This window comes from Pongo pygmaeus, chromosome 15 (genome assembly GCF_028885625.2).
Source record: "Pongo pygmaeus isolate AG05252 chromosome 15, NHGRI_mPonPyg2-v2.0_pri, whole genome shotgun sequence".
In the NCBI taxonomy this organism is placed as follows: Eukaryota; Metazoa; Chordata; class Mammalia; order Primates; family Hominidae; genus Pongo; species Pongo pygmaeus.
In genome coordinates, this window is record NC_072388.2 from 105,840,308 (window position 1) to 105,852,365 (window position 12,058).

A 12,058-nucleotide genomic window follows, 5' to 3' on the forward strand; every position below is an offset into this window, starting at 1 on the left:
TATTTTATTATACTGGAACAGCTCGTGTCCTCGGTCTCTTGCCTCGGCACCTGGGTGGCTTGCCGCCCACAATCTGTATCCATAAAGACTGTTCTAGTCGGGGAACCTCACTGAGGTCCCTGTCCTTGGTCTGATAGGAGAAGACTCAGCAGGAAGCCCTGAGCTTACTCAGACTCTGATCGTGGTGACCATGTTTGAGGACTTTTCATCCCAATAAGCATCAATCCACATTTTGTGCGAGTGAGAATAGCTCTTCATATTAAAATAATCTCTTTCAAATACTTAGAGAAGACGTTCTTAGGCACAGAATTCTAAACTTAGAGAGGTTCCCTGGGGAAACTGTAAGAAGTAGAGAAAGTCCCACATCCTGACAGGAAATCAGCCTCCCTCTGCACCTGCCTCCGGCGCTGACTCTGATCAGTGGCTCCTGAGCGCCCCCTGCAGCTGATTTCCCCCCAGCGTTCCTGCGGGGAGGTTTGTGTCTGGGCGCACAATGACTTCCCCTCACTGTCTTTCGCACAGTATACACAGCCGTGTCCTCAGCTCTCAGGCTGTTCATTTGAAGATACAGCGTGTTCTTGGAATTGTCTCTGGAGACGGTGAATCTACCCTTCACGGAGTCTGCGTAGTATGCGCTACCATCACTACTAATGTATGAGACCCACTCCAGCCCCTTCCCTGGAGCCTGGCAGACCCAGATCATGCTAGAGCTACTGACGGTGAATCCAGAGGCTGCACAGGAGAGTCTCAGGGACCCCCCAGGCTGTACCAAGCCTCCCCCAGACTCCACCAGCTGCACCTCACACTGGACACCTGCAAACACAGAGACATTGGTTAGAAACTGCCACACGCCACACAAATCCACTGTTTCTCTCACTCATGTTGATTCCCAATATGTCTAGTTCTCCATGAATCACCTTTTAAAATAGCAACAAGGAAAACCCAGCTCAGCCCAAACTCCATGGCGAGTCCTCTGTGTTCAGTGCTGATCACCGAATGGAAACACCTCGGAATCCCAGGCCTGGGGCTCCTCTCCCAGAGCTGCAGGGTCAGGGCTGGGCTGGTTTTCATCAGCAGAGGGAGGACCCTATTTGCATGTCCCCCACTATATAGCAAGCTCTGGGGTGGGACATCTGAGGAGAGGGCCGGGCTCAGTGCAGATGAAGTGTCCTGGGGGAGACTGGTAGTAATTCCATCATTCAGGAAAATATAATTTTATATTATGTGATTGTGCCTTGATTAGCATTTAGCTCTCACAATCTGATTTTATTTTTACACATTTACACAATATATTTAAGGCAAGTTTCAATGTTACATTTTACAGGAGATAATTTACACAGAGAACACAGCAGTTGTGCAGTGTGTCTAAAACAACACATCTAAAAAAATTAGTCCTATTACCTGGGCCTGTGCTCTAACCACTGGAGGAGGCAGCTCCCCTGAGACAACTCCAGGGCAGCATGGACTATGCCTAGTGAAGTCTGCAGGATTCCCCATCTGTTATGACAACTTTCCGTAATTTATCTAAATATGCAGAGAGAACCACGGTTCATGTGTGTGTGTTTTCAGAAGTCAGTCATATCTCCTGTGTCAATATCAGTCTTTTTATTGCTCCATTTTAGCAAAAATGTTCATTTATTTCTTTGTTATTGCTTTATTCAAGTACAAAAATAAATAATTAATTCAAATTTACAGTGAATGATTTGAAAAATGTAGAGCTATGTTTGCAGCCATTCACTCAGCACTTCAATCAAGTTTTGAATAATTAAATTAATCCCTAAATCTTTTTTCTTATTCCTCTGAAACTTAAATCACATCCCCATCATTCCCAACACCATATTCTCAGAAAAATTTAAATCTTCTTCATTTTAATTTATGATAGTGGCATCTTCTAATATTTCTACAATGAATTATATAAAATTTACTCTTAATTCCTTAGCTTCTTTCACTAAGCACAATTCTTTGAGAATTTAGCCATGCTTTTTATGATTGAGGCATGCCTTGATTTCAAGCTGCATTATATACCGGTACATAAATATGTGTCAAACTATTTAATTGTTCACCCATAACAAAATGTTATTTCTTCTCCCAGTTAATGGATTCTATAGAGAAAAGTAGCTACTCGGCACGGGAATGTAAAAAAATGAGTAAACAATGATCTTATTCTGAACTCATTAACAGCAAACCTGAAAAACCACTAATAAGGAAAAAACATTCAACATATCTGAGTTGATATTACAGAGAAAAAAAAAACCCTTAAATCTGTGGAGAGAGGGGCCTGCAGAGAGAACCATATATTCGTGTACCTGGGACAGATACCAACTGGACGTTATTTAAGCTAAGAACTGGCTGACTTGAAAATATTCAGTGAGTTGCGTGAGGATGCGTGTGCTCATAGTGTTAGACTGTGAAGCTCCTGGTGCTTGCAGGCTTTTCCTACAGAATTATTATTAATTATTATTGCTCCACTTTATGCAAATGATCAGACCAACCATAAGACTAAAGTTTATTTTGCAAACAACTCAGTCCTATAATGATTAGTTTCTGACAAAAATCAGAACTGGAGAGAGAAAAATTATGTTTCAAAACATATCATATCCTTGTCGTTGAATTACAGTCTCTTCAATTGGTTTTTCAGGTTTGTTGTTAATGAGTTCAGAATAAGATCATAGTTTACTCATTTTTTTTACATTCCCATGTCGAGTAGCTACTTTTCTCTATAGAATCCATTAACTGAGAGAAAAAATAAGTTTTAAATATTTGCCTCCATTTTAGAGTAACTCTGCTTATTGCTGTGAACCAACCAATGATCTCTGGCTGCAGCTCAGAAGAAACAAAGGCATGGGTTATATAAAAATCTGGACGAATATTTTAATTCTGAGCAATTATCCGGCAAATCATGCCAGGTGACTGGAATAAATAGGGTCCCCCTAACCCGGAGGTTTCTTTGTTTCAGAAAATAAGTCCAAGGGAGCTAACAAAAGCCAAGCCCCATTCACCCAAATCTTAGCAGGCACAACTACAGCTGCAGTTATCTGGGCGTGTCAGCATCCTTGGAATTTTTTTTCACTCTGTCCTTACCACCTTGTTTGGTTTTGATACATGTCTTCTAATAACCTGGTTTGTCTCTTCTCACCTTCAGGCATCAACTCCAGATGGTCATCCAAGTGAAGCCTGGGATAATGACTCCCTTTTACTGGGTCCCTTAGACAGGCCTCCAAGGGAGATCTTCCCGAAACAACATCCTGCATCAGCTGGATGCAGTTAAGGTTGGCCTTTGTCTCTATTCTAATGGCAGTTAGATGCACTTATTCAAAGAGGAAAATGATAGAGGGAGGAGGCAGATAACACTCCTAGGAAGACAGGGGAGAGTCCCCATAGAATGTCCAACCCACCAAGGTCATTGTGCACAGGGGGCTTGCCTAGACATGCCTGCAGTGAAAATTGTTAATATTGTATCTTATCACTCTCTGATAAAATAGCCACACATAACTATCTAGCTGTGTGAAGATAAAAAATAACTACTTTGAAATTAGAACAAGTCTCAAGTAAATTCAAAGTTAGCATGTGGTTCATAATGTAATAGACAGGAGACATGACTGAATATGAAGAATGTGTTCACATCTATTTTATGTCAAGATCAGGAAAATATTTTGTATATTACTTAGGTAAGATTCCCATTGAGATCATTGATTTAAGATTATATATTGATGGATAATACCTCAATAATAAAAGTAGAGGTTATTAACCAGTAATTTGTATTACTAGTACAAACTTCCATTTAGTATATATTATTCTGTGTGTTGTGAAATCAACTCAGAAGGCAGAAAACTTTGCACTTATCACAACTTTTTAATAAATTAAAAATTAGAATTAAGTACCTATGTTTCTAGATGGTGCACAACTTTGCAATATTTTTGAAAACAGAGAGGGTTCTTACATCTTCTGGAAAGCCTATCAAAACGGACAACAATGGAAGAAACTTTCAGATGAATTTCTACCAAGTAGAGATCTGATTAATAGAATTTTAAAGCAAATGCTAACACACAAACAAAAAACTAACATAGAAGCTAAAAAAATAGTGATTTAATACACCAAATGCTCTACCTCATTCTAGTTTATAACATAATCTAACCGTGGAGGGCATTGTCGTTGTTTATACGAGACAGAATCAATCCCACTCACAATCTTCTGGGAATGTTTAAAAAATGGCATCTTTACATTAAAATTATCAAATCTTTAATGAAATGTAAAACTCGCTTGGCCAAGGGTTCTCCCACTAGCACTATGAAACCATGGTCCACTCCTCAGGATGCATCAGTTATTACCCTATTGAAGGGGTGCTCTGCCCCTCCACACCTATGGGTATTTCTAGTCGGGTGGGACGAGAGACTGAGAAAAGAAGTAAGACACAGAGACAAAGTATAGAGAAACAACAGTGGGCCCAGGGGACCGGCACTCAGCACACCAAGGACCTGCACCGGCACTGGCCTCTGAGTTCCCTCAGTTTTTATTGATTATTATTTTCATTATTTCAGCAAAAAGGAATGTAGTAGGACAGCAGGGTGATAATAAGGAGAAGGTCAGCAAAAAACATGTGAGCAAAAGAACATATGTCATAATTAAGTTCAAGGGGAGGTACTATGCCTGGATGTGCATGTAAGCCAGATTTATGTTTCTCTCCACCTGAACATCTCAGTGGAGTAAAGAATAACAAGGCAGCATTGCTGCAAACATGTCTCGCCTCCTACCATAGGGCGGTTTTTCTCCTATCTCAGAGGTGAACAAATGTAAAATCGGGTTTTATACTGAGACTTTCAGTTCTCAGGGGCAGGCAGGAGACAGAGGCCTTCCTCTATCTCAACTGCAAGATGCCTTCCTCTTTTACTAATCCACCTCAGCACAGACCCTTTACGGGTGTCGGGCCAGGGGACAGTCAGGTCTTTCTCATCCCATGAGGCCATATTTCAGACTATCACATGGGGAGAAACCTTGGACAATACCCCGCTTTCAAGGGCAGCGGTCCCTGCGGCTTTCTGCAGTGCATTGTGCCCCTGGTTTATTGAGACTAGAGGATGGCAATGACTTTTACCAAGTACACTGCTTGTAAACATTTTGTTAACAAGGCATGTCCTGCACAGCCCTGGATCCCTTAAACCTTGATTTTATACAACACAAGTTTTTGTGAGCTCCAAGTTGGGTCAAAGTCGCTGGGGCAAAGTGGCTGGGGCAAAGCTACAAATTAACAACCTCTCAGCAAAGCAATTGTTTAAAGTACAGGTCTTTTTCAAAATGGAGTCTCTTATGTCTTCCCTTTATACATAGACACAGTGACAGTCTGATCTCTCTTTCTTTTCCCTACACCTGTGACTCGGCAGCTAAAAGGCCTATATGTTTATAGACTTTACCCCCAGAGATCATCCTTGTCCTACTGCTTGCATGTGTGGTACCCACTCCAACCACGAAGAGTTCGAGGTGGCCTACTTACTACCTCTTTTCCACAGACTCTTGTGATCTTCAACAAGGAAACTGGAAGGAACATCAGTGGACAATACTGCTCTTGAATCATATTGAAAGGAATCGTGTCAGATCCTTTTAACTAACTCACTGCAGAAAACATTCAGGCAGTTAATTATTGGGTTCATATTTTACAACTAAAGAATCAATTCAGGCCAGATGCACTGGATCATCCTTATAATCACACCGCTTTCAGAAGCGAAGTGAGGGAAATCCCATGAGACCAGGAAATCAAAACCAGCCTGGGCAACACGAAGAGACCTTATTTATATGAAAAAATAAAATAAAAAATAAGGAGGGAATGGGTGGCATGCCCCTCTAGTTCTAGATATTCAAGAGGCTAAGATGGGAAGAATATGTGAGTCAGGAATTCAAAATTACAGAGAGCTATGATCACACCACTGCACTTTAAACTGTGTGACAGGGTGAGAGCCTGTATCTAAAAGAAAAAACAAGAACCAATTAAGAATTCCACACAACTGTAAAGCTACTCAAATAGGAAATGTTAAACTGAGCATGTTCATAGATTCTCTGGCATTTCTGATGTTTTTAAGCAGATGGCTGACCTAAGACCTGCAGAATGAGCTGGTAGTCCTTGATTGTGAGAAGCTTCTACTCAAGACATTAGACCAGGACCCCGTTTAATTCCCCTTCCCCTCCTTCTTTTTCTCATTATTCTTTGCTTATATTTCTAAAGGCATCTCATTTCTGTAGACCTGCATGTTGTCCACCCACACTGAACCCTTATCTTCTTTCTTATTAATTATTTTTATTCCTGCTGCATAGAATAAGTTGTCGCACTATTTTCTGGTGCATGACTGCTGACGACTTAAGGCATATTCCTCCATCATCTCCTTTTTTGCCACACAAGGTGAATCTAGTTTGAAATCACAGGAACTTCTTCATTCGATGCCAGGGGGAGTTTCAAACCCTGCAAACCCCTTTCTGTGAGTGGGAACCCTCACTTTGCCCCCAGGACCAAACCACTATAAAAATGCTGAGCCGGTCTCCTTTTCTCTTCTTTCAAGCCATTTTAGATTTTCCTGGGAGACCTGCCCTGCACTCAGCAGACACCTATAGAGTGCAAATAATAAACTTTTCCATATTCACTTTCTCTGAGTGTGTGACTTCATCAGACACGAAATTCAAACTAAATCTTAGTTGTGAGCTCTTGGCTTTGCATGGTGTCAACTACAACTGATGGTGTGAGCTTGGTGTCACTGGTTCTATCAACCGGACACCCTGGATTCCTGAAACAACTCCAGGACAGAGAAGGACATGTGATATAGATTGATTTCGTATCCCCACCAAAGTATCATCTCAAATTGTAATCCCCACATGTCACGGGAGGGACCAGGTGAGAGGTGATTGGATCGTGGGTCCAGTTTCCCCATGTTGTTCTCGTGATAGTGAGTGAGTTCTAACAACCACTGCTTGGTTAAAAGTGTGTGTCACTTCCCCATCTCTCTCTCTCCTGCTGCCCTGGGAGATGTGCCTTGCTTCCCCTTCACCTTCCACCATGATTGTAAGTTTCCCGTGGCCTCCCCAGCCATGCAGAACTGTGAGCCAACTAAACCTCTTTTCCTTGTAAACTACCCAGTCTCAGGTAGTTCTTTATACCACTGTGGAAATGAACTAATACCACATGACTGGTGGAGTTTGATAAACTTTTTTAGTGACATAAAATTATGCCATTATTTTTCTGTATTCTAGCATTTCTCTAAAAATACAGAGATGCCCAGGGTTCATTTATGTGTATATTCATGAGTCTCTGAATTTTCATGTATTTTATTTATCTCTAATTCTTTTGATACCAAATTATACCTGCTATAATTAGTACTATCATTAATGGAGTTAAATTAAAAATAATAATCTCCATATGAAGTGTTCAATTTTACAGATGAGTCATAGACATTATCACTAGCAACATAGATAACAAGTCAATTCCCTCAAAATTTTCTCATGTACTATAATTCCTCCTTCCTAGTCCTTCTCCTCTTCTACAATATTCACAGTGAACTACTGATTTTTATGTAACTTTAGATTACTTTTTGTTCTATAGAATGTATGAAAGTTGTATCTTATGTATGCACTTTTGTTGCTTTGGCTCATTTTACTCAACACAAGTACTTGTGAATTCAGCCATGCTGTTGAGTGTACCCAACATTAGTTCATGGCAGTAGTGGGTAGTATGCCAATGAATGACTTTTCCTCAATTTGTTTACCAATTAAGCTGATGATTGACATTTGGGTTGTTTTTCATTCTAGGTATTATAAACAAAGATGCTACTTAGCTTAGAGAAGTACACAGCTAGGAAACACATTGTTCTTATTGTTACAACAGCATAAATAACGAAGCTGGAAAAGCTGCACATTCATCAGGTTTATTGAATATATCAGGTAATAAAAGTTATAGATTTATGTGTGTTGTGGGGTGGGTGTATGTAAGTTTCTGTGTGAGAGAGAGAAGAAGGGAGAAAGGAAGGCAGAAAAAGAGAGGAATCTGACATAATTGACCACAATTTATGAGGTTCTCAAGTAATTGCGGGGAATTAGTCCTTATGGACAAGGCTGATGCACCTATCTATGGACACCTAGCAAGAGGACAACTTGACACAGCTAGCTATGGTTATGTATTTATATAAATATCATTTTCTAATCATACACTCACATGCATTAGAATAGACAAAGTGGAGTGTGTCTAGTGGTGAAATATGATGGTGTCACAAAACCCCTCATCCAGCCCCTTTCAACCCCAGCTGCACCTGCCCTGAGGCTGAGCTTTGAACCTGCTCTGAGTCCCCACAATTGTCCTGAGTCCCCTGCTGTACTGAGCACCCTTTGGTGTCCTGGTTTTCCTCCATGTTTCCTGAGAACCCCCAGCTACCTGAGGGCATCTACAATGGTCTTGAGTGTCCCTTCGTGTCCTGAGGAATCCTGTCCTGAGTAACTGTGGCTGTCCTGTGCACCTCCACAGGGAGGTTTGGATGTGAGTTCCCACTGTGGTTACCTCACTGTGTCTTTTGTTAAAAATACATGGCTATGTGCTTGCGACTCACTTAGCTCAGCTGTAGGAAGAACTGCTTTTTGGACATGGATCTGGAGATGGTGACTGGACTCTTGAGGAGTAGGTTGGAATGTGCACTCCCTCATGACCTGTGCAGTGGATTCACTCCAGTCCCTTCCTGGGGGATTTATGATGCAGCTCCAGCAGGAAACACTGGTTGTGATGGGGAATCCAGAGACGGCACAGGTAATGGAGAGGGTCTGTGAGGGCTTCACCAGGCCAAGTGGGCACTGAGAAACACAGTTGTTGGCATGCACAGGTTCTGGAGAACACATTGAAATTCCTAAATACATACATTTTTATGAGAATAAACAGCTCATTTGTGTTCAATTTATGAGTCTCCTAGAGTAATGCAGTGGATTCTGAGGTTAGATTCTGACAAATTTATTGTCACATTTTTCTCCATACTTGGAAGCAAATAATAAAGAGAAACTTATGTCAGGAGAATGGCCATTGAACTATCTCTGTTCATGGTGATTTTCAGAATAAGACTGAGATGTGATCACCTGAAGGGTGTCCTAATGCTTAACCCACAATTAGACCTGAGCAGCAATCGCTGGCAGTGGAGGTCACCCACATGGAGAAATACCTGATTCACTGAAGCTGCACCTGGCGGTGCTCTCTGCAGGCTCTGAGTCATGCAGGAACAGCTCCTGCAGACTCAGAGTGAGGAAAATCTCTGCTCTTTCTCTGGGGGAGGTGAGGGTTAGTGTGTGGAAAGAACCCAACTTACTTTAATCAAGATCTCTGTACTTGAACAGAAACAAAGAATGTGAGAAAAAACTAATTTCATTTTAAGTAGAACAATTTCTCATAAGGAAGGCAATAATATGTCTGGATCTTACACAGAATTCAGAAACAATAAATTTGGGGTAAAGTTGAAAATTACAATTTCTTTGCAGGTTCTCATCCTAATTATGTATGTCATCTGAGAAAATGAAGTAAAATCATGGTTTTTATATAAAAATTCACAAACAGGGTGCTGGACCTGAGAATGCATCTCCCATATCTCCAACATCAGGAAGCCCAATAGACCAGGCAGCCAGCTGCTGCACTGCACTCTAACACCCGTCACCTGGTGTGTGCCAAAGACGCCCATCCTGGGAGCTCCTCCCAGACACTGGCTGTGCACAGTGGAGACACTGAGGCATGGCTGCTGCTGGGACACATGGGAGATCCCTGATGGATAACTGTGCTCAGGGGCAGCTTCATCAAACTCCCACCCTCCTCCAGCACTAGTGGTGAGATTGACCTTCTGGGGTAACAATGTCTACAGCCTCCCTTGCCTCCTGTGCATTTTTATGCCTCCAATACTTACATCTGCCTTTGCAACAAATGAGAATGTCCAGAGACCTCAGGGGTGGCCACGGAAGCGTAAATGTAGAGAGGCTTCCAGGGAAACTGTTAGATGCAGAGGAAGCTTCAGACCCTGAAGGAAAGCAGCCCATGATGACCATCTGCACCTGCCCTAGAGCTGCCCCTGTTTTCTGTGGGTCCTGAGTGCCCCTTTTAGCCCAGCTTTCTCCCTTATCATTGCAGGAAATTCTGTACCTGTGTTCACACTGATGTCTTCTTACCTGGTGCCTCACATACAGTAATACACGGCGGTGCCCTCTGCTCTCAGACTGTTCATTTGCAAATACAGTGAGTTCTTGGCATTTTCTTTGGAGATGGTGAATCTGCTCTTCACAGATTGTGCATAACATATCTGACTTCTATCGTACTATTTATCTACTACTCACTCCAGCCCCTTCCCTGGAGCCTGGGAAACCGAGCTCATTCAGTAGCTACTGAAGGTTAATCCAGAGGCTGCACAGGAGAGTCTCAGCGACCCCCCCAGGTTGTCTTGGGTCCTCTTCAGACTCCACCAGCTGTACCTCACACTGGACACCTGCAAACATGTAGACATCCCGGTCCAAAACTGCCTGACATATCCACTGTTTCTCTCAAGTGTATCCATTCACACTCAATCTCTCTAGTTCACCTTTTAAAACAGCAACAGTGAAAACACAGCTCAGCCCAAACTCCATGGTGAGTCCTCTGTATTTAGTCCTGATCACCAAATTGAAACCCCTGGGAATCCCAGGGCTGACACTTCTCTCCCAGAGCTGCGGGGTCAGGACTGGACTGGTTTTCATCAGCAGAGGGAGAAACCTATTTGCATGTCTCCTACTGTATAGCAAGCTCTGGGATGGGAATCCTGAGGAGGGGCAGGGCTCAGAGCAGACCAAGTGCCCTGGGGGAGATTGGTAGTCATCACTCAGGAAAATGTCATTATATCATATGACTGTGCCTTGATAATCATTTAGCAGTCATCATCTTCTTTTTTACATTTTTGTAGAATACATTTAATGCAAGTGTCAATGTTATATTTTAAAGAAGATAAATTACATACGGAACAGTGTTTATACAATGTGTTCAAGGTCACACAGCTGGACAAAATTAGCCCCATTATCCGTGCCTGTGCCTCTGACCACTAGAGGAGACTGCTCCCCTGAGACAACTCCAGGGCAGTGTGGGACACGCCTAGTGAGGTTTGCAGGATTCCACCTCTGCCAGGACGTCTCTGTTTTCTTTTAGTGTATTCTGCTCTTTACCTAAAGTATACAGAGAAAACCAATGTTCAAGCATGCGTACTTTCAAGAGTCTGAGATGTTTCGACTGTTCATACGCATTTATTTTTTGCTCCTCCTCAACCAACATATTCATTTTTTTCTTTGTTACTGCTTTATTTAAGTACAATTAATAATTAATTCAAATCCACACTGCACAATTTGGAAAATGATAACGTATGTGTGCAAACCTTAATCAGGTTGTGTACAATTAAGTTAACCCCTAAATCTTTCTGTCACTTCTCTGTAATTTCATCTCACCACCCAATTACTTTCAACACCCATTTCTCACAAATTTCAAATCTGCTCTGTTACTTTAGAATAGTTGCACCTTCTGCAGTTTATACAATTAGAAGTTTATGAAGTGCACTCTTAATTCTTCAGCTACTTTCACTCAGCAGAGTTCTTTGAGAATGTAGCCATGACTTTATGAAAATGAGGATGCCTTGATTCTAATTCTGCATTGTACTTTAGTCCATAATCATATGTCAAATTGTTTAACATTCACCTGTAATGGATATGGATATTTGATTTGTTCCCTCAGTTTCTGGATTTTATATAGAAAGTGGCTACTCAGTGTGTAAATGTGAAAAATGAGGAAACTATGATCTTATTCTGACCTCATTAACAACAAACCTGAAAAACTGAACAAATGAAGAAGAAAACCTTTTAACATATCTGAGTTGCTTTCACAGAGCTAACAAGAAGACTGAAATGTGAGGAGACAGATGCCAGCAGATAGGAATGGGGCCTACATGTTAGTGAACGCAGGGCAGGTGCCACTGGACGGCATTGAGAGAGGAACAGGCTAACCTGGAAATATTTAGTGAGGTTTTTTTTTGGATGCATGTGCTAATGGTAT

General features: G+C 41.7%; 1 pseudogene; it reads right to left on the bottom strand.

Annotated features, from left to right (window-relative positions):
* Positions 1-417: 417 nt before the first annotated feature.
* On the bottom strand, positions 418-989 carry LOC129012413 (immunoglobulin heavy variable 3-66-like; annotated as a pseudogene).
* Between the last annotated feature and the right edge of the window lie 11,069 nt (positions 990-12,058).